Raw genomic sequence first — 24,442 nt, 5'->3', positions numbered from 1 at the left:
TGAAGGAAAACTAAAAAGTATGTGTGAAATAATTACACCCTATTTACTTGAAGTACGTTCTGAGGAATTCTAGTCCTGGAAGATTGTTGTGACCACAAATGGATCTACAGTCTTATAGATTGATTCTTGGGAATGACTATGTTTAATTTTTACCCTTTGGAGATTTATAGTGTTCATTAAGACTGAGAAATCCTGCAGTCAAATATTTAAAAATGTAGCTTTAACTTCACTTAACCCATAAGTTTTCAAATTTATTTTTACATAGACTATTATTTTACTCTTTTCCCTTTCATTACTTTTCCTATCTTTTATTCTTTTTCTTCCTTTCTTTGTTCCTTTTTATGGAGCATTTAAGCCCCTATATCCAAAGAAAAATACTCCACAGAATATTCTCCAGGAAGCACTTTATAATACAATTAGCTGGCATTCATAGCAGGCATGAGAGATTCAAACAATTAGCAATATAAAATTTCAAATACGGAAAAGGTACATGAGAAATGGCATGACCCAAGAGGCTTTACAAAAGAAATAAACTTGATGCAGAGATACAAACTTAGACAAACAGAATAAAAAGGAGACTTACACGGGCAGAGTAAACACAGTTCAAATGGAGAGTTTGTAAAGGTAATAATATTGACGGTGATGCCAGATATCATGGCTATTGCACACCAAACACATAATATTCATCAGGCATTATCTCATTTAGCAGGTGAGAAGTTTAGTGAAGTAGACCAGGACCAAATTTGGGAAACTCTGAGTACCTTCTTATACAGCTATCTTCCTGATAAAATCCCTGGGGAATTTAAGTGTTGAATCATTCAAAAAGCATTTATTGAAAACTGCTCCTCAAAGCAATATGCTAGATACTTTGTGTAAGAGGAGTAAAGAATTAGTATGCTGAAAGCAAATTAGAAGGCAGTAAGTTGGAGGGAGGAGAATATAGGTAGGGAGACGAGCTAGCAAGCTATCATGTGAATCAAGGTATAAAATGATGAGGGCCTGGAGACAGAGTTAAGGTGGAAAACAAAGAAAAAGATTAGATGAGAAATCAGTTCTGGGTGTCACATGATTAAGGAAGAGTGATAATTGTGACTAAGAATGGGTTAGCCCTCTAAAGCAGGATCTTTAAACTGCAGATTTTGGTAATTAGGGTTTGTGAAATGGGTTTAATGGATCACAACCAATATCTTACTGCATCCAAAGAAAAAGAAAAGAAAACAGCAGAGTGTACCTACACACTAAGTATTGTTTCATGAAACTTTTATTTCAGAACTATGTACTACATATGTGTGCACTGGGTCATATGTAGTTAAAAACTTTAAGATTCTATGCAAATAAAGAATGAAATAAAGCAGTGAAATCAGAAAAATGAGAGAATTTTAAGGAGATGATATCACATACCAATTATAAAAGAACTAAACACAATGATTTCTCAGAGAAAATTATTGGGCTTACATAAAATAGGGTCAATCAGAAAAGAGCAGACACTAGACTGCTAAGAAATATCATATATTTATTATTTTTTATTCATAGCATATTAACTTAGTAAACTAATGTACCTCAATCATGCGTAAAGATGACCAAATATTTTGAATTACCCTCATGTCTCTGATAGACTTTTCTTTTCTTAGTTTCGTGTTAATAATAATTCAAGTATTTAAGATCTGTAATGTACAATATTGAGAAAATCTATAATTTATGAAAATATGACCCTTAAAAACCAAAAATATATCACTAGCTGTATAGGCATGCAGAAAGTATCCTTAAAAGGATTAAGATCCAGTTCCATTCATACCAAAAGCCTTTGACAAGGCAAAAGTTATGCTATTCTTCTAAAAACTGTACCTTGATTTCTGTTTATTATCCTTTCCGTTCAAATACTGCATCAAGCACAAGCTATTTTAAAACATTGAAAATATTGCTTTAGGTTAAGAAGAGATAAGGGACTTAGCTGTTACTGTCAGTTGTTTGTGCATTACTATGACATCGTACAAGACAAGGCATTTGGCCATCTCTGGTTGTCTAGATCTGCAATGGATGTATTTCAATGAATGCTAAATTCAAAGAAAATGTATTGAGTTTTTAGTATGTAGACATTTCGACAATATTGTCGTTTCTTGTACATAAGAAATTAACAATCCCGTAGGAGTTCTAATTATATAATGAAACACGATTAAGGCAGAGTATGCTATGTGCCATGCTATAGATAAAATCCAGGGTCAAAAGGGTTTCAGAGAATAAAGATACCTTTTATTTTTCACTAGGATGATTGATGAAGAGTTTATAAGAGATGTGACACTTTAACTGGTTCTTGAAAAACAATAGAATTCTGACAGGTCAAAATTAGAAGTAGGGATTAATGATGTAAGAAGATAAACAAGATGAGGAAAAGGAGAGATGAAGATTCACAGTCAACCAATTTGAATATATCATAAGGTATATGTGCAGAAGGGTGGATGATGCTGTAATGAGCTACCCAGATCACCCTCGTTAATGAAGGACCTACATTCCAGCTTCTGGAAATTCTGCCAACTTACAGCCCTTAGATGTCAGCCCTCTCCAAAAATATCCTATGCCTAAAAAGAGCCACCTGAATCAAGGTCACTCTCTCATCATGGGCCAGCCCATGTTTAATGATTGACTGATGCAGAAGTACAAAGGCACTCACTGGATGCAGGACAATTCTGACAGCCATCCCAGCTTCAGAGATCCTGGTTCAGCTGAAGCCTTTGTTGAGACCACATCACAACTCAACTTCTACTTCTGCCAAACTCTGTTTCATTTACTTCCCTTACCTCCACAGGAGTTGATCCCAACAGTGCTTCCTAACAAACTTCCTGCACACTAATATCCATCTCAGAGTCCTTATTTGGGAGGCCAACCTATGACAAGAAGCGTTAGTAGAGATTTCTGATTTTTAAGATGAACAACAGAAAGCATTCTACTCTTTCTATTCATTTTGTCCTCCAAGATACTTCCCAGAACTCACAAGTAGACAAAGAAATAGAAATTCCATATTCATTAAAACCAGGAGATATATTTGAACCCAAAATATAATATAGAAAGAAGGAAAATAAAGACCAGTGCATTTAGCAAAATATTGGCTTGTTAGACTTCAAAGCACTCAGAACAGAATAACTAAAAAACAATTTGCCCCACATATCCATGAAGATTGTTTAGGGACTGAACTTTGTCCCCCCAAAACCACATGTTAAAGTCTTAAATGCCCAGCCCCCAACCCAGTACCACAGAATGTAACTGTGTTTGGAGAGAGAATCTTTATAGAGATAGGTAATTAAGTTAAAATGAAGTCCTAGGTGGGCCCTAATACAATATGACTGGTGTGCTTAGAAGAGGAAATTAGGACACAGAAACATACAGAGGGAAGGTTATGTAAAGACACAGAAAGAAGACAGTGATTTACAAGCCAAGAGGCGAGGCCTTCAGAAGAAACCAACCCTGCCAACACTTTGATCTTGAACTTGACTCAGGAACTATGAGAAAATAAATTCTGTTATTCAAGTCACCCTGTCTACTGTGTTTTGTTATGATGGCCCAAGAAGACTATGGGTCTTATCTAATATCTCATGCCTAAAGATCTTAAGCTGTTTGAGAAAACTCAAAAGAACAATTAAAGCAAGAGAATACAAAGGAAACACAACCAGCATAGAATATAACAGCAAGCTTCAAAGTAATCATCTTCAATATTCTAAGAGAGATAAGAGAACGAATTATATGAAGAAACAAGATATAGATTGCTATGAAAATAAAAAAACAATTTCTTTTAAATTAAAAAATGTAACAGATAGAATTGGAAAAAATTAATAGCATACTCACAAAATAAATTTAGAAATTAGAAATTTTCCCAAAAAAATCAATGAAAAGAAAAGAGTTAGAGAATAGGAGAGAAAAGAAAATTAAAAGACCAGTTGAGGAAGGCCAATATTCAGCTAAAAGGGAGACCATGTGACATTGCTCTAGCTAATAAGATGTAAATGGAAGTCATTATTAGGTAGAGCTTCTAGGAAAATATTTTAAAAGAAAAAAGACTCAGAGGGCTCAAGCTTTCTGCCTGTTTTCATTCTTTCTTCCTGTCTGAAATATAGATGAATGCTAAAAATAAAGCATTAATCCTGCAACCTAGAAGTGACCTGCATGATACAAATAGCCACATGAAAAGAACTGGAAAGTCAAAATGAAACTTGTGTCCCAAATGGCATAGCGAAGCCTATTCATCATCACTGAGCTGCCTATTTCTGGACTTCTTACTATACGGGTAACATTGAACTTCTTGGCACAGTGTAGCCAAGTCTTCTATAATTAGCCAGTGTAGTCTATTTCATTATTATAGTATACTATTTGACTCAGCAGATACTTAAAACATCATAAAAATAGAAACTCTAAATATTAACTTAACAAAAACTATAATATAACCAAAAGTAGTATATATTAGAAATGTGGGGATGTATTAGAGTTCTCCAGAGAAACAAAACCAATAGGAGATAGATATAGTAGATAGATGATTGATAGATAGATAGATAGATTGATGTGGAGAGAGAGGTTGTGAGAAATTGGCTCACATGATTTTAGAGGATAAGAAGTCCCATGATCTACCATCTGCACATAAGTAAGTATATTCCAGGCCAAGGCAGGAGAAGCTGCAATGAGAAGTTCCAGCTCATACAGTGAGGCAGGAAAAAAAAAGGGTAAATTCCTCCTTCCTCTACCTTTTGTTCTATTCAGGCCCTCAACCCTGAACAGATTAAATGATGCCCACTCACATTGTGGAAGAGTATCTACTTTACTCAGTCCACTGATTCAAATACTAATCTCATCCAGAAACCCCCAGAGATACACTCAAAATATTTAACCTGGATACCCCTTGGTCCAGTCAATTTGACACATAACATTAATCATCACAGGGGAGTTGCAAGATAGCATAAATCCTGATCTATGATATTCAAGTTCAAATAAATGCCTTAAACTAATGAATTGAGAGAAAGCAATGTAAGTATATAACTTAAAAATATAAAGTAACTATTATAAAAGAGTGAAAGTGGCTGCCAAAGGAAGCTATAGTTTGAAACTAAAAAGACATGAAGCAGGTGAATGAATTTTTAATTTTAATCCTTTTGACACTGTTAGACTTTATTAAATGTTCTGCATGTATTTTTTTTAATTTAGAAAGTATTTGAAGATGAGTAATGAATTCCAGTAGTCCTTAACTAAGCCCTTATCCTCTAGCCTTCAGACTTAAAAAATTTAATAAAGGTCACTCTCATTTTGTCAAATGGCCAATGAACATTTTAAGTCAGCACTCCAAGTGACTTCACATATAAAGTCAGAAAAGTACAAATGATTTTAAATTTCACAGTACTCTTTTAGGATGGTTGGTATTCAAACATCTACATGTTCCACATTTTAACTATCCAGTGTCCCAGTAATGGATTTCCAGTTTTCCTTTCCCACTGTCCCAATGATGGATTTCCAGGCTTATTTTCCCACTGCCCCAGTGACGGGAATCTAGGATTACCTACCTATAGGCCCAGCTCTTCTATCTCTGTCCAGGTGGCAGACATCCAGGGCTGCCTTCAACTCCTGCCTTGACAAACATTTCTGCAAAGAAAATCCTAAATCCTCACATGTGTCTCCTCAAGCTCACTGAGATGTGTACTCAGAAGTAGAAAGGTAGGGTTGTAGGATACACTTACACTTAATCTGAATAAGTCATGTCAGATCCACTACCACTACCACTAGAAGTGCAATAGAGCTCTTATGCCTTCATATTTCAGTTGCTATTACCTAACTTTCAAATACCTGCCAGTCTAATCATTTACAATTACAGCTCAATGATGCTTGAACTTGAATTTCTTAAATTACTCACCATTCTGACCATCTTATCACATGCCTCTTAGTTTTCTAAGTTTATTCTTCTGTAATTTCATGTTCATCTATTTTTGTCTGTTCCCTGGGGTGCCTTTTTCTAGTTGATTTTTAGGAGACACTTGTGTAGTTTATATATTAAGCACTAGTTGCTGTTAGATTTTGAAAATGTTTTTCCACTTATCAGTTAATTTTATTCAATGAGTTCTTTATTGAACAGAATGTTTAATTTTTATGTAATGTTATCAATTTGCAATTTTAATTTTTTTAATTTTTCAACTTTTAAATTTTGGAGTATATGTACAGGTTTGTTACCTGGGTATATTTCATGATGCTGAGGCTTGGGTATAAATGATCCCATCACCCAGGTACTGGGCATAGAACCAACAGTTTTTCCACACCTGCTCCCCTCCCTCCCTGTCCACTCTAGTAGTCCCTAGTGTCTATTGTTGCCATCTTTAAGTCCATACGTACCCAGTGGTTAGCTTTCACTTATAAATGAGAACACACAGTATTTGGTTTTCTGTTCCTACATTAATTTGCTTAGGATAATGGCCTCCAGCTGGATCTATATTGCTGCAAGGACATGATTTCATTCTTTTGTATGGCTCCAAAGTATTCTATGGTGTATATATACCATATTTTCTTTATCCAGTCCACTGTTGATGGGCACCTAGGTTGATTCCATGTCTTTGTTATTGTGAATAGTACTGGACTAAACATGTGAGTGTATGTGTTTTCAGTAGAACAATTTGTTTTCTTTTGCGTATATACCCAGTAATGGATTGCTGGGTCAAATGTTAGTTCTGTTTTTTAAGTTCCTTGAGAAACCTCCAATCTGCTTTCTACAGTGGCTGAAATAATTTATATTTCTACCAACAGTGTCGAAGTGCTCCCTTTTCTCTGCAGCCTCACCAATATCTGTTGTGTTTTGACTTTTTAGTAATAGCTATTCTGAATGGTGTGAGATGCTATCTCCTTGTGGAGCTTTGTTGTTGCTGCTGTTGTTATTGTTGTTGTTGTTGTTTTGAGACAGAGTCTTGCTCTGTCGCCCAGGCTGGAGTGCAGTGACGCGATCTTGGATCACTGCAAGCTCCGCCTCCCGGGTTCACACCATTCTCCTGCCTCAGCCTCCAGAGTAGCTGGGACTACAGGCACCCGCCACCATGCCCGGCTAATTTTTTGTATTTTTATAGAGACGGGGTTTCACCGTGTTAGTCAGGATGGTCTCGATCTCCTGACCTCATGATCTGCCCACCTCGGCCTCCCAAAGTGCTGGGATTACAGGTGTGAGCCACCACGCCCGGCTGTTGCTGTTGTTTTTTGAGATGGAGTCTCACTCTGTGGCCCAGGCTGATCTCAGCTCACTGCAATCTCCACCACCCTGCCCTGAGCTCAAGCTATTCTCCTGCCTCAAGCTCTGGAGTAGCTGAGATCACAGGCGCATGCCACCAGGCCCTGCTAATTTTTGTATTTTTAGTAGAGATGGGGTTTCACCATGTTGGCCAGGCTGGTCTCGAAGTCCTGACCTCTAGTGTTCCACATGCCTAGGCCTCCCGATGTGCTGGAATTACATCATTGTGTTTTTGATTTGCATTTCTGTAATGATTAGTGATATGCAGAAATTTTTTAATTTTTATTTTTATTTTAAGTTCTGGGGTACATGAGCAGGATGTGCAGGTTTGTTACATACGTACACATGTGCCATGGTGGTTTGCTGAACCTATCAACCCACCACCTAGGTATTAAGCCCAGCACGCATTAGCTATTTTTCCTAATGCTCTCCTTCCCTCTACCCCACCCCCTGTATTCTTGATTTAGCTCTCAGCTTGAACAGTATTGGTATATAGAAATACGGCTGGTTTTTTTACATTGATTTTGTATCCTAAAGATTTGATGAAGTTGTTTATTGATTCCTGGAGCCTTTTGATGAAGTCTTCAGGGTATTCAAGAAATAGAATTATATCATCAGCAAGAAGAGATAGTTTGACTTATTTTCCTATTTGGATGCCTTTCTCTGGCCTGATTGCTCTGACTAGTATTTCCAATACTATGTTGAATAGGAGGGGGAAGAGTAGGCATTTTTGTCTTATTCCAGTTATCAAGGAGAATGCTTCCAGTTTTTGCCTGTTCAGTATGTTGTTGGCTGTGGGTTTGTCATAAATGGCTTTCATCATTTTGAGGTATGTTGCCTAGTTTCTCGAGGGTTTTTACCATGAAAGAATGCTGGATTTTATCTAAAGCTCTTTTTGCACCTATTGAGATGATCATATAGTTTTTGTAATATAATTCTGTTTATGTGATGAATCACATTTATTGATTTGCATATGTTGAAACAACCTTGCATCCTGGGAATGAAGCCTACTTGATTATGGTCAACTAACTTACTGATGTGCTGCTGAATTCAGTTTGTTAGTATTTTGTTGAGGTTTTTTTGCATCTATGTTCATCAGGGATATTGGCCTGTAGTTTTCTTTAGTGGTTGTGTCTTTGGCAGGGTGTTGCTAGCTTCATATAATGAGTTAAGGGGGAGACCCTCCTCCTCAAATTTTTGAAATAGTTTCAGTAGAATAAGTACCAGGTCCTCTTTGTACATCTGGTAGGATTCGGCTATGAATCCTTCTGGTCCAGGGCTTTTTTGGTTGTTAGGTTTTTTTTTATTACTGATTCAATTTCAGAACCTGATATTGGTCTGTTCGAGGTTTCAATTTCTTCATGACTCAATCTTAGGAGATTGTGTTTTTCCAGGAATTTATCCATTTCCTCTAGATTTCCTAGTTTGTGTGCATAGAGGTATTCATAATAGTCCCTGAGCATTTTTTTTATTTCTGTGGGTTCAGTTGTAATGTCACTTTTGTCATTTCTGATAGTGTTTATTTGGATCTTTTCTCCTTGTAAATCTGGCTAGTGGTCTATCAATCTTGCATATTCTTTCAAACACCAACCTTTGATTTCATCAATTCTTTATATGAATTTTTTGGTGTCAATTTCATTCAGTTCCACTCTAATTTTAGTTATTTCTTTTATTTTGCTAGCTTTAGGGTTAGTTCATCCTTGTTTTCCTAGTTCCTTGAGATGCATTGTTAGATCATTAATTTGAGATCTTCCTAACTTTTTGAAGTAGGCATTTAGCACTATAAACTTTCCTCTTAACACTGCTTTTGCTAATTCCCATAGATTAGGGTAATTTGTGTCTCTGTTTTTATTTAGTTGAAATTTTTTTATTTCTGCCTTGATTTCATCATATACGCCAAAGTCATTCAGGAGCATATTGTTTAATGTCCATGAAATTGTATGGTTTGGGGAGATTTTCTTAGTATTTATTTTTATTTTTATTTTTATTTCACTGTGGTCTGAGAGTGCGGTTGGTAGGTTTTTGATTTTTTTTAATGTATTGAGACTTGCTTTATAGGGGAGTAGGTGGTCAATCTAGGACTATGTTTCATGTGCAGATAAAAAATGTATATTCTGTGGTTGATAGGTAGAGTATTCTGTAGATGTCTATTAGGTCCAATTTGTCAAGTGTCAAGTTTAAGTCCAGAATTTTTTTGTTAGTTTTCTGACTTGATGATCTGTCTGATGCAGTCATTGTGGTGTTGAAGGTCACTACTATTATTGTGTGACTGTCTAAATCTTATAACAAGTCTAGAAGTACTTGTCTTATGAATCTGGATACTCCAATGTTTGGAGCTTAAATATTTAGGATAGTTAAGTCTTCTTGAATTGAACACTTTATCATTATGTATTGCCCTTCTTTGTTCTTTTTTACTGTTGTTGGTTTAAAGTCTGTTTTGTTCTGATATAAGAATAGCAATTCCTTCTTTTTTTCTTTTCCATTTGCATGGCAGATCTTTCTCTGACCCTTTACTTTGAGCCTATGAGTGTCATTATTTTGAAATTCCTTAAGATTTTTAATTCCAGAAACTCTGATTGATTTATTTTTAAGATGTTTATCTCTTCCTTCATTTCCTAGATTGCTTAAAAGTTTCTTTGTGTTACTTTTCAACCTTGTCTTGGATCTCATTGAGCTTCCTTGCAATTCCTGCTTTGAATTCTTTATCTGTCATTTGTGAATTTCCATTTCGGTTAAGGAACCATTCCTGGAGTGCAAGTAGAATCCTTTGGTGGAGTCACTATGTTCATCTTCAACTGAAATTCCAGGTAGTGGTGAGTCCAATTATTTCATGAGTCCCTCATTTCACAAAACATGAAAGCTATTTTTTTATAAATCTTTTTTTTTTTTTTTTTTTTTTTTTTTTTTTTTTTTTTTTTTTTTTTTTTTTTTGAGATGGAGTTTTTGCTCTTATTGCCCAGGCTGGAGTGCAATGGCATGATCTCAGCTCACTGCAATCTCTGCCTCCCTGCAATTTCTGCCTCCCGGGTTCAAGCGATTCTCCTGCCTCAGCCTCCTGAGTAGCTGGGATTACAGGTATGTGCCACCACGCCTGGCTAATTTTGTATTTTTAGTAGAGAGAGAGTTTCTCCATGTTGGTGAGTCTGGTATCGAACTCCCAAGCTCAGGTGATCCGCCTGCCTTGGCCTCCCAAAGTGCTGGGATTACAGGCGTGAGCCACCGTGCCTGGCCTAATTCATTTTTTAAATGGGTTTATTTTTTGTTTTTACCCATTCAACAGAAAAAAAAATTAGACATGGTGAAATTTACAATTGGTGACATCATCCTTCACTCTGTCTGTACTATGAGATTCTACACTTAAAGCTCAGCATTATTGGTATAAAACTTTAAGACGTACGCCTGTAATCCCAGCACTTTGGGAGGCCGAGGCGGGCGGATCACGAGGTCAGGAGATCGAGACCATCCTGGCTAACACGGTGAAACCCCGTCTCTACTAAAAATATAAAAAATTGGCCGGGCGTGGTGGCGGGCGCCTGTAGTCCCAGCTACTCGGGAGGCTGAGGCAGGAGAATGGCGTGAACCCGGGAGGCGGAGCTTGCAGTGAGCCGAGATCGCGCCACTGCACTCCAGCCTGGGCGACAGAGCAAGACTCCGTCTCAAAAAAAAAAAAAAAAAAAAAAAAACTTTAAGACACCATAAGGATTCTCAAGTGAAGAAAAAGGGGGAAATTAAAAATGATCTGCAAACAACTAAGAATGACTAAACATTGAACCAGACCTAAAACATCTTCCAATTCCTCTGCACACTGCATCCCATTACTATCCAGCCAGATCAGACAACAGGGCAGTGAGGAACAGAGAAGCCACTTGGTAGATATTTTCAAGGGATTTTAACAGAATACTCTCAAATGAGAAAACAACTCATGGTTTCTTATGTTTGCTATAAAGCAATAAAAGGGTGAGAAATATGAAATCTCAAATGGAGATATTAAATGACTGTGAATTTAGGAAAAAGATCATAATTTCTGACAAAATAGAAAAAATTAATTGGGATGTACTACGTTTGTTTTGCTTTGTTTGTTTTTAAGGATACTTATATTTCACATTGGTCTCATTGATAAGGTGACCCAAAAAAACTTTTTTTTTTTTTTTTTTGAGACAGAGTCTCACTCTGTCACCCAGGCTCACTGCAGAGCATGGCTCACTGCAACCTCCGTCTCCTGGGCTCAAGCAATTCTCCTGCCTCAGCCTCCCAAGTAGCTGGGATTACAGGCACTCACCACCATGCCTGGCTAATTTTTGTATTTTTAGTAGAGATGGGGTTTCACCATCTTGGCTAGGCTGGTCTTGAACTCCTGACCTCATGATCCACCCACCTCGCAATGTGGCAGGATTACAGGCATGAGAGTGAGTTCTACAGTATCATTTTAAAAAGTACAGGTGAATGTGGATCCATCTGCGAAAAAAAAAAGAACTACAAAAAGACAAAAATGCAACACTCAACCCTTGCAAAGGACGACACACTGGAGCTGACCAAGCACGTGCTTTATAAATGCTTTTTCAAAAGCAAATGATAGGACATACAAGAAACTGGTTTGTTGTTATTGTTTATTTTGATTGTGTCATTCCTTCCACATCACCTCCTCCTCGTCCTGGCATTTCGCGTAGTGAGAAAAGTCATCAAAGATAGAGGTTGTGTGCTTGTAGGAAGCAATAATTTTCAGCACTTGTTTTTCTTTTTCTAAAGGCAACTCCTGTGTTTCATGGTTTATGACTGGCTTGTTGTCATGATTCTCCAGTCTGATGTGCCTGAGCTGGTTATTGGGTACATCACTGACAAAAATCCACTTGACATCAAACTTCCCCTTCCATTTGTCTTGAGACCAGACTCTGGCACTGGTGCTGCTGTCCACAGAGCACTTCATCTCCGCCACCCCACAGAAATACTCACTCCCACTGATGCCGAAGAGCAGGTAGACAGGCCCCTTGCTGCTTATGGAGCTGAATGCACTATTCAACTAAGTAGTGCCATGTTCTGTACTACACAAAAGGGAGTACTTAATGGAGTGGTGAATGTCATCCTCAGAATAGCTCTTTATAATGCGTACATGTCCACTTTTAAGATTCCAGTCAAATTCTTTAGGATTATAACTGTGGGCAGCTTTCACTTTTTTTACACTTGGGGCAGAATTAGTCTTGGTATTTCCAGGAGAGTTACTACCACTGTCAACCCCTCTGCTCTGCCCAAATGCCATATTTCCACATGAGGAATGATCCAGCAGGTCTGGAGTGGCTGCTGAGGGCTCTGATACTGTGGTTGAGCCAAAGCAGGAAGCTTCATTGGGAGAAGCTGAAGCACCTTCTGGGGTTGTAGGACAGCCTGTGAGGATCATGTCTCCTGGGGGACCGGGGTCTTCAGCACAGGCCCCTTGTTATCCTGGGTGTCAATATCCTTGTTATGCTTTATAGATGGAGGGGGCAGTGCACCCCCCTATGACAGGCCCACTCCTTGTTTCCATTTTAGGCCATGGTTTTGCAGGCTTGCTGGCAATGGCAGCCCATGAGGTCAGCTTTGAAACTGCCATGTTCACATATGTCCCATCATTGCCAGAAAGGATGCCAATCAGTGCCACACTGCTGATGACAGAGCCCACTGTCTTGACTGCAGAGGAGATGACATCCCCAATTTTCAGGCTGACCATGCCCTGCTTCAGGCTGTTCACCCCAGGGGCCTTGCTAAGGGTGTCACTGTGAAAGCCCATCTGCCCATCAACGACTGCGTGGCCCAGGGAGCTTGGGGGTAGGTGTAGCTGCTCCCATATGTAGAGCTCTGAATCTGCTACCCTTGAGACCCACTTGTCCTCCATGCCAAGAATACAGGGTTTGGGGGTAAAAATTAAACCTGTGCTGATAGATTTTGTTCTCTGGACCCCAAGGCCACCCCAAAATAGAATTGTGCATAAAATTATGATCTCTGTTACTGAGCTGTTCATAGGTGATGAGGTGTAGAATCAAAGGGTCCCTTGCAGTGGACCACAGAGCCTCATTGAGGGATTAAGGAACTCCAGTGGATGGTGGGTAATAGCCGGACAGGCAGAGGTCACTCGCTGAAGGGTAATTGTTACTCTAATTTGACTCTCCAGAAAGGTAGGGCTGAAAGTCATTGTCATGAACCACATCCTTCTGATGCAAAGAATCATTGTGTACTTTACTGTCTCGTCCTTTTGTTCTCTAAGTGTCCATGCTGATGGTCACATGCTTCATGAACAGCCTGGGGCCGTGCAGGGCCGGGACACTGGCTGGCTCAAGCATCCCTGTAAGGCTGGGCCTGTCATCTCTGCTAACGCAATCTCTGGCCTCACCACCAACTCCCCAGGTACCAGCTGGGCAGTGGCAGTGGCAGTGGCTGCTGGGTGCTCAGGCCACTGGTGAGGCACTACCTCAGTAATGCTTTTCCCAAGCCCCAGTCTATGTAAGTTTCCTGTTATAAACTCCAATATTCCCCTGTAATTTTCTATTTTTCCATCATGGTAGTTATCATCCTTGCCATTTCTTTTTCTCTTTTTTTTTGAGACTGAGGGCTCACTACATTGCCCAGGCTGGTCTCAAACTCCTGAGTTCAAGCAATCCTCCCCCTCAGCCTCCCAAGTAGCTGGGATTATAAGCATGTGCCACCAGGCCTGGCTATCCTTGCCATTTCTTTCCCGCTATCCACCTACTCAACAAAATTGTGAAGACAAAAGGGCAAGAAATGTGGCGATCTAGTTTACTAATGCTTATCCCAGCACCTTCCATGGGGTAGAAGGTGCTCAATGAAGTCTGCAGAATCAGTAAATAAATGGAAAGAATGGGCATTTCATACATAACTGGAAATTTATATAATAAATAAAAGCCTATGAGAAAAACTAGATTTAATTAGTTTTAACTAATTTTACCTTGTAAAATAAGTGAAAGAAAGGGCTAATGGTGATGAAGGAATAAATAAAATATAAAACCATAGAGAAAATCAACAAGGTCAAAGTCATTTTTAAAAATTTTTTATAAAATTGATAAAGTCCTAGCAAGATGGAATAAGTAAATTGCTGACATCAAATATGAGATAGGGGACATTATTATAGATACTATAGAAATTAATGAGATAATAAAAGATGTTATGAAAATTTTATGTTAATAAATTTGTCAACTTAAATGAAATGGACAAATTTGGAAATAGATAAACAAATTTTGATATGTTGATACAATGAAATACTGCATAGCAATACAAATAAATGAACTATTACTAGATACAATATGGATCTCAAAAACATTTTGTAAAGTGACAGAAGTCGTCCCCAACATAAAACACACTGTATATTTCTATCTATATGAAGTCAAAGAACAGGCAAAAATAATCAATGGATACAAACAAAAGAATAGTGATTTTCATTTGGGGGATCTTTGGGGGTGGTATGAATGGAAAAGGAAATGAAGGAACTTTCTAAATCAGCCATTCTCAATTAGATGCAATGAGAGAATTAGACCTCACAGAAAATAATTTGAGACACTATCTTCTTAATTATTCTAATAATGATACATAGTATCATTCTTGATGCACGAGAGGTAAACTGATTAATTAGAAACAGTGTATGCCTTTGGGCATGAGGATTTAACTCCCTTCTAGATCCCCAGTTGAGAGGTACTATCTGAGGCTGCACTGTTCCATATTGTAGCCACTAGCCACATGTGGCCATAGGAATTTAAATTTAAACTATTTAAAATTAAATACAATTTAAAATTTAGTTCCTCAGTCAGACCAGCCACACTTCAAATGCTCAAAAACCATATATGGCAAGAGCTGCTATATTAGATAATACATATGTGTCAATTTTATCTCAAATTTTAAAAATAAGAAGTCAGCACAAATAAGTTTATATTACGTATGAATAAGGTTTTAAAGTTTGATGATGGTAAGGCATTATGTCTCATGAAACACACACACACACAAAAAAACAAATCTTACTTTTGTCAGTTTTCATAATATAACACATCTACTAAACTACAACATTTCCTATTATTACCGGTCCTGAATAATCACTTTCCATGAAAATCGCAATTTAGAAATGTGTATCTGGGCTTGAGTTCATTTTGAAATATAATTAATACCCCCAGGACTGGTCAGATTTGTTTCACCCAATTTATCTTTAAAGGATTATAGAGCCAGGGTATTTTGCAGCAATACATGGACCAAATGCTTAATATTCAAGATGGGCTTTAACACAGCACACTTGGTGAAAAACACCACCACTACTACAAACGATAGAACACTTTCTATATTAGCCAAGTTAAACATATCAGCATTTTTCATGAAGTCATGCAATCAAACAGACTTCATTTTACAAGACACTGTTCATTGGACTCTAAAATGAGTTTGCTAAATTAATATTTCTATGAATTACTGTTAAAGAGAATATATAGATTTTCAAGTGCCATTGGTTTAGACCGAAGTGTCTTAGAACCAAAAAACAAAGTTATCAATAGTTGTCAGCAGTCTGTAAGTATTCAACTTAAAGGAATATGTGTAAATTGTGAATTTATTCCAAACATCCAAACAAGAAAATAAAATTTAAAAAAAGGCTCTGATTCCTAGAATAGCCTATAGCCAAATTTCTACCAAAAGAATGCTTATTTTAAATAAATTCTCAGCCCTATAAAATGTAACAGCTGAATTATAGTCTGAGGTCGAGCACATATATAGACATGTAAAGTCTGGTGTGTATATAACAAACTAGCCTGCCCTAATGCTCAGGAGGTCCCAACAATGTCCAGTTGATATTGGAAAGATGAGTTCTAAGCCACAGAGCTCAGTCACAGTGTGCTCGAGGCAGCTTGCCCTGTCTTTCAAGAGCCTATTGTACTCATATCTTCCCAATTCCACTTTCAGGGACATCATGTTAGTAGCTTGAATTAGGCCACAGTGGAAATTTCCAGATGGTTCTTATTTAAACATTGAAATAATAAGTAATAACACACTAGAAAATGACAATAATATGAAATAGGTCCCACACTAGAAACATGTTTTATGGTTTATCGTTGTGTTGCCCCTGACTGTTGCTCTCACCCACTCCACAATCTTATTTAATTACATCTCCAGTCTCTGGATGCTCAGGCAAAATACTTTACAATCACGCTTCTCTTTATCTCATGCCCCTTTTGTCACCTATCAAAAAATTTGGCTGCTGTTACTTTCAAAATATATCCAGAATTCAACTGTTTCCCACACTTCTCACTGCTACCACCCTGGACCAAGCCACCAACAGCTCTTTCCCTGTCTTCATCTGCTCTTAACTGCTGCCATTCTACTCCTTACCACCTAGTCTCAGAATACCAGCCCCAGGGACACTCAAAACCCTGCTGGCTCCCCATTCATAGTAAAAAATCTGAAGTCTTTACAGCAGTCTGTTGATCTGACCCCTGTTCCCACTCTGAACACAGTTTTAGCTACTTTCCTCTCACTCTCTTCACTCTAGCCACATAGGCCTTTTTGCTCTTCCTTGAACATCCCAGGAAATTTCCCACTTCCATGCCTTTGCATGAATTGTCCTAGTATTAGAATGCTCTTGCCTAATACCTGCATGACTACCTCTTTCACTCCCTTCAAGTCTTGACTCAAATGTCACCTTAATAAGCCTGATCACACTCTCCAATTGCAATGCCCTCTTCAGCAATTGCCACTCTCCTTTATCCTCCTCCACTTTCCCTTTCCTCCCATAGCACTTATTAACTTCTAACATAGTATACAATTTACTTATTTTATGTAAATAAAGGCAAGTAAAGTTAATACTTTATGAAAGCAGAGTCTTTCATCAATTTTATTTGCAGATGTATCCCATGCCTCTGGAATACTGCTTGGCACATCATATTTGCTCAAGAAATGTTTGTTAATGAAAAAATGAGTGGCTATCCCAAACTCTAAAGAATGTCAGATAGCTTTGTTTTCTCCTTTGATCTTAAGATGTTTGGGAACATGATAACTGGATCTGAAAGCCATCCAAATATGTTGTGAAAATGTTCAGAATTGTTTAATCACATCTGTGATTCCATTCTGTAAACCAAAATCTGTCAGAAATCTAATGCCAAAATTGTTAGTGGAATTTTCTTGCTCACTGCATCACTTCTAAGAACAGTTTGAATCATTTCCTGAGACCCTAAAGGCTATAAATATACAATCTGCTTCTTAACTGGTGAAGAGACTCTAGTTTGTGTAAAAGTTTTAAGCATATTTTAGGAGACACAAACGGTTTGAACAATAAAATTAACCTATGATTTACAGGAGCAAAAAACAAATCATTTTACCATCCAGTAAAATTTTATGCTTGACTGCTCCGTTATTTTATATCTGTACATGAAACTACTTTTCATTTTCTTTACTGGATACTATCAAGGTACAAATAATAACTGAAAATCTAGAAGTATAAAATTCTTATAACATCAAAGAACCAGCAGAACTAGTGTACTTTGTATTGTTCAATAATGTAGGTGGCGGTAAAATAATGTATTATCACATTTGAACACTCCAATTCTAAAATTTTATAAAATGTCTTTAAATTATATTAAAATGATCAATATATTTTGAAGCAAATTTCTCAAATGGCCTTCAGACACAATCTTCATAGCCATGCAGAGATGTAAAGCAACAAATAACCTACATTTGTTTTAAAAATGTGTTGCAATGCTCTATACACCTAACATATGCTTTAGAAGTTTAAATTCATTGCTATAGCAGTAAACATGACTGACAGCTTTAGAATAAGTTAAAGAAATAAAAAAGAATTTTTAAAACTATTATGAGTGCCTGGATGGGAAGAAGTAAAAAGAGAACAAACACAGGGAATTCTAACTTCTCCATACCTCTGGAGGATAAGAGAGTTGTTTGTTATTCATTTTTTTTGTTGCTCTCTTTTAGAAATAAAGTGACGGAGCATGAGCTACATTTTCACCTACCAATTTTTGGCAGAAGCAGCTAAACAAGTGGTGCAAAAAGGAACTATGGCTCCTGCTGTCATGGCTGAGATAACCATAGCCATCAGCATTGAATGGTGATGTAAGAAATATAATCATTGTAACAATCAAAGTGCACAAGCCCTACCTGGTCCATTCATATGTAACTCAATGAACATTGTTCTCCTTGGGCAAGATAAGCAGCCCCAAAGTGCAGGTGAACAGAAGATATGGGGAGATTACTGGCTTCAGTGTGAATCCTAGCCAGTTTGAAAGTTCATATTGGAAGCAAAACCACTAAAGAGGAAGTATTACTAAGCAATAATGCATATTAAGAGCACGGTATTATTGTTGATTAAATTCTCAAGTATTTATTAATTTTTAAATGCACTATATGCCTTCCTAAGAAAAACTTAGATCTCACGTGCCTCTAGAATCCTTGTTTCAGTGCACACTAAATATTTAGGAATGACATATGAAAAATTTCCAGCTTTTCTATACCTTTCAATTAAATAACAAATATCTAGTAATTGCCTACCATTTACCAGACACATGTTGGGAGTGCAATAATAAACAAGGTAAGTGATGCTAGTAAGTTTTGTACATTGATTTTGTATCCTGGAACTGCTGCAGTTGTTTATTAGCTGAAGGGGCTTTTGGGTTAAGACTATGGAGTTTTCTAGATATAGCATCTTGTCATCTGCAAACAGAGATAGTTTGGCTTCCTCTTTTCCTATTTAGATGCCCTTTATTTCCTTTACTTGATTGATGTCTCTGGCTAAGACTTCAGTAGTATGTTGAATAAAAGTGGTTAGAGAGGGCATACTTGTCTTGTGCCACTTTTCAAGAGGAATATTTCCAGCTTTTGTCCATTCAATCTAATGTTGGCTGTGAGTTTGTCACAGATGACCCTTACCATTTTGAGGCATGTTCCTTTAATACCTCGTTTATTGACAGTTTTTAACAGGAAAGACAGCTGTCACTTTAAATTAAAAGCTAGAAATGATTATGCTTACTGGGACAAGCCAAAAGCTAGGCCTCTTTTGCAAAATAGCCAAGTTTTGAATGAAAAGGAAAAGCTCTTGAAGAAAATTAAATGTGCTAGTCCAGTAAACACATGAATGATAAGAAAACAAATCAGCCTTATTATTGATATTTTTAAAAGTTTGAGTAGCCTGTATAGAAGATCAAAGCAGCTATAACATTCCCTCAAGCCAAAGCCTAATCCAGAGCGAGGCCCTAACTCTCTTCAGTTCTAAGAAGGCTGAGAGAGGTGAGAAAGCTGCTGAAGAAGAGTTTGAAGCTAGCAGAGGTTTATTCATGAGGTTTAAGGAAAGAAACTGTCTCCGTCATACAAAAGTGCAGGCCAGGCATGGTGGCTCATGCCTGTAATCCCAGCATTTTGGGAAGCCGAGGCAGATGGATCACAAAGTCAAGAGATCGAGACCATCCTGGCCAACATGGTGAAACCCCGTCTCTACTAAAAATACAAAAATTAGCTGGACGTGACAGCATGTGCCTGTAATCCCAGCTACTCAGAAGCCTGAAGGAGGAGAATCACTTGAACCTAGGAGGCAGAGATTGCAGTGAGCCAAGATGGCGCCACTGCACTTCAGTCTGGAGACAGAGCGAGACTTCGTCTCAAAACAACAACAACAAAAAACTGCAAGATGAAGCAGCAAGTGCTCATGTAGAAGCTGCAGCAAGCTATCCAGGAGATCTAGCTAAACTAATTGATAAAGGTGACTACACTAAACAACAGATGTTTAATATAGATGAAACAGCCTTATATTGGAAAAAGATGCCATCTAGCACTTTTATAGCTGGAGAAGTCAGCCTGGCTCCAAAGATTCAAAGAACAGGCTGATTTTCTTGTTAAGGGCTAATGCAGCTGGTGACCTGAGATCGAATCCCATGATCATTTACCATTTCAAAAATCCTAGGGCCCTTAAGAATTATGCTAAATCTACTCTGCCTACTCTATAAATGAAACCAGAAAGCCTGAGAGACAGCACATCTATTTACATAATTGTTTACTGAATATTTTAAGCCCACTTTTGAGACCTATTGCTCAGACCAAAAAAAAAAAAAAAATCTCTTCAAAATGTTACTGTTTATTGACAAAGCATGCATGGTCACACAAGAGTTCTGGAAGAGATGTAGAAGGAGATTAATGTTATTTTTTTAAATTTATTTGTTATTATTATACTTTAAGTTCCATGGTACATGTGCACAATGTGCAGGTTTGTTACATAGGTATATATGTGCCATGTTTGTTTGCTGCACCTATCAACTCATCATTTACATTAGGTATTTCTCCTAATGCTATCCCTCCCCTAGCCTTCCACCCCTGCCAGGCCCCGGTGTGTGATGTTCCCCTCCTTGTGTCCAAGTGATCTCATTGTTCAACTCCCACCTATGAGTGAGAATATGCGGTGTTTGGTTTTCGCTTCTTGTGTTTCTTTGCTGAGAATGATGGTTTCCAGTTTCATCCATGTCCCTGTAAAGGACATGAACTCATCCTTTTTTATGGCTGCATAGTATTCCAAGGTATATATGTACCACATTTTCTTTATCCAGTCTATCATTGATGGGCATTTGGGTTGGTTCCAAGACTTTGCTATTGTGAACAGTGCTGCAATAAACATACGTGTGCATGTGTCTTTATAGTAGAATGATGTATAATCATTTGGGTATATACCCAGTAATGGGATTGCTGGATCAAATGGTATTTCTAGTTCTAGATCCTTGAGGAGTCGCCACACTGTCTTCCACAATGGTTGAACTAATTTACACTCCCAACAGTGTAAAAGCGTTCCTATTTCTCCACATCCTCTCCAGCATCTGTTGTTTCCTGACTTTTTAATAATTGCCATTCTAACTGGCATGAGATGGTATCTCATTTTGTTTTGATTTGCATTTCTCTAATGACCAGTGATGAGCATTTTTTCATAAGCTTCTTGGTTGCATAAATGTCTTCTTTTGAGAAGTGTCTGTTCATATCCTTCGCCCACTTTTTGATGGGGTTGTTTTTTTCTTGTAAATTTGTTTAGAAATAGTTCTTTGTAGATTCTGGATATTAGCTCTTTGTCAGATGGATAGATTGCAAGATTTTCTCCCATTCTGTAGGTTGTGAGATTAATGTGTTTATGTCCACTAACACAACCTCCATTTTGTAGCCAATGGAACAAGAAGTGATTTTGACTTTCACATCTTATTATTTAAGAAATACATCTTGCAAGGCTGTGGGTGCCATGCATAGTGAGTCCTTTGTTGGAGCTTGGCAATGTAACTTGAAAACCTTCTGGAAAGGATTTACCATTCTAGAAAACAATAATAATATTTGTGATTCCTGAGAGGAGGTCAAATATCAACATTAATAGAAGTTTGGAAGAAGTTGATTCTAATGTTCATGGATGACTTTGAGGAGTTTAAGGTTTCAGCGGAAAGAGTAATTGCAGATGTGGTGGAGATAGAATGAGAACTAGAATTAAAAATGGGCCCGAAGATATGACTGAATTGCTGCAAGCTTATAATAACACTAACCTATGAAGAGTTGTTTCTTACAGATGAGCAAGGAAAGTAGTTTCTTGAGAGGGGAACTTCTTCTGGTGAAGATTCTGTAAACATAGGATTTAGAATACTACGTAAATTTAGTTGATAAAACAGTGGCAGGGTTTGAGAGGACTGACTCCAATCTTGAAAGAAGTTCTACTGTGGGTAAAATGCTATCAAACAACATTGTAAGCTACAGAGAAATCTCTCATGAAAGGAAGAGTCAAGTGATGCAGCAAACTTTATTGTTGTCTTAAAAAATTGCCACAGGCACCCCAACCTTCAACAACTACCACCCTTATCAGCCAGCAGCCATCAACATTGAGGCAAGACCCTCTATCAACAAAAAGACCATGACTTATTGAATGTTCAGATGATTGTTAGTGTTTTTTTTAGCAATACAGTATGCTTTAATTAAGGTATCATTGTCTTAGACATAATGCTATTTCACAGTTAATATACTATAGTATAGTGTAAACATAACTTTTAAATGCACTAGGAAACAAAATAATTTCTGTGACTTGCTTTATTGCAACATTCATTTAATTGTGGTGGTCTAAAACCAAACTTGAACTATCTTCAAAGTCTGTATAAATGAAGCCTAGAAGGATACCATCCAAGCAGTTAATAGTGGTAGACAACAGATTCAAATTTGTACACTTGTGCACTATTTGAACCATTTAAATAAGCATATATCACTTCTCTAATAAAAAACAATTTTTCATTGGGTAGATCTGTCCAATATCTTGCTACCCACCTAATTATTAGTAAATGCTTTGTGATGTAATTATCTGGGAGGCAGAGCAAGATGGCAGGATAGATGACTCCACTGATCATATCTCCTGCAAGTACATCAACTAAACAACTATCTACCCAGAAAAAAATAAAAAACACCTTCATAAGAACTAAAAACCAGGTGAGCCCTCATAGTACATGGTTTTAACTACACATCACTGAAAGAGGTACTGAAGAGATACAAAAAAAGTCTTGAATCACCAGTGCCACCCCACCCCTATCACCCCAGCATTGGCAGCATGTTGAGAAGAGCATCTCTGGGTGCTGAGGGAGGGAGAACACAGCAATTGTGAGCCACTGAACTCAGTGCTGTCCTGGTAGAGCAAAAAGCAAAACCAGACCAAATTCAGCTGATGCCCAACCACAGAGGGAGCATTTAAACAAGCCCTAGCCAAAGGGGAATTACCAATCCCAAAGGTCAAAACTTGAATTCCCACAAACCTCACCACTAAGGGCCAAAGTGCTCTGAGTCTCTAAGTAAACGTGAAAGGCAATCTAGGACATAAGGACTGCAACCCTTAGGCAAGTTCTAGTGTTGAACCAGGCTAAGAGACAGTGGAACACACAACCTACTGAGATAGCTGGAGCAGCTAAGGAAATGCTGGCATCACCCTTCCCCTAACCACAGGCTGCACAGCTCCTGACTCCAAAAGAGACCCCTTCCTTACGCTTGAAGAAAGAACAGGAAAGAGAGGGGAAGACCTTGTCTTGCATCTTGAGTACCAGCTCAGCCACAGCAGAATAGGGCACTGCTCAGTCATGAGGCCTCAATTCCTAGGCTCTAGCTCCCAGACAACATTTCTAGACACAACCTGGCCCAGAATGGAACCTATTACCTTGAAAAGAATAAACTATTCTTGGCACCATTTATCACCTGCTAACTGAAGAGCCCTTGGGCCCTGAACGACAAGCAGCAATACCCAGGAAGTACATTGAAGGCCTTGGGTGAGCTTCTGAGATTCACTGGCTTCAGATGAGATCCAGCATGTTACTGGCTGTGGTGGCTATAGGGTGAAACTCCTTCTGCTTGAGAAAAGCAGAAGAAAAAGTACAGCGGAATTTGCCTTGCACTTTTATGTACCAGCATGGCCACAGGAGGATAGAGAATACCAAGTGGGCTCTTGGGGTCCCTGATTCCAGGTCTTGACTCTTGTCAAGTATCTCAGGACCTGCCCTGGCCCAGAGGGGAGCCCACTGCCCTAAAGGGTGAGTCCCAGGTCAGGCAGCATTCATCACATGCTTATTTAAGAATTATTGGACCTTAAGCGAACATCAGCAGCAGTCAGGCAGAACTCCTCATGGCCTGTGGTGGCCATGACTATGAGGTGAAGCTTCTCTGACTTTGGAAAGGGGAGGAAAGAGTGGAAAGGACTGTATCTTGTGGTTTGAGTGTCAGCTCAGCCACAGTACAAGAGTACACCCCATAGACTTCTAAGGTTTGTGACTCTAGTCCCTGACTCCCAGATAGAAACTGTGGATTCACTCAGGGCCTGAGAGAACTTGCCACCCTGAAGGGAAGGACACAGGCTTAGCTGGCTTTGCCACCTGCTGATTGTAGAGCCCCAGGGCCTTGAGCAAACACAGGCAGTAACCAGGGAGTGGTTACAGCAGGCCTTAGATGAAACCCAGTGCTGTAATGGCTTCAGGTCTGATCCGGTGCAGTCATAGTGGCGGTGGCCACAGGGGTACTTGTGGCACTCCACCCCTAGCTGTAGGTGGCTCAGAAGAGAGAGAGACTCTGTTTGTTTACTAGAAAGTAAAGGAAGAAAACAAGAATCTCCAAGGGGTAATGAGAAAATTCTCCCAGATCTTGCCCAAGACTATCAAGGTGGTACATCAGTGAGTCTACAACAACCACGGCGTTATTGGGCTTGGGGTG

General features: G+C 38.3%; 1 long non-coding RNA gene and 1 pseudogene across 4 annotated transcripts in view; both read right to left on the bottom strand.

Moving 5' to 3' along the window:
* Nucleotides 1–24,442, bottom strand: part of LOC134810088 (uncharacterized) — a 795,882-nt gene that overhangs the window by 597,308 nt on the left and 174,132 nt on the right. The gene's annotated exons all lie outside the window — the stretch shown is intronic.
* Nucleotides 10,987–14,090, bottom strand: LOC471588 (YTH domain-containing family protein 1-like; annotated as a pseudogene).

This window comes from Pan troglodytes, chromosome 4, assembly GCF_028858775.2.
Source record: "Pan troglodytes isolate AG18354 chromosome 4, NHGRI_mPanTro3-v2.0_pri, whole genome shotgun sequence".
NCBI lineage: Eukaryota > Metazoa > Chordata > Mammalia > Primates > Hominidae > Pan > Pan troglodytes.
This window is presented reverse-complemented; position numbering and strand designations above follow the sequence as displayed.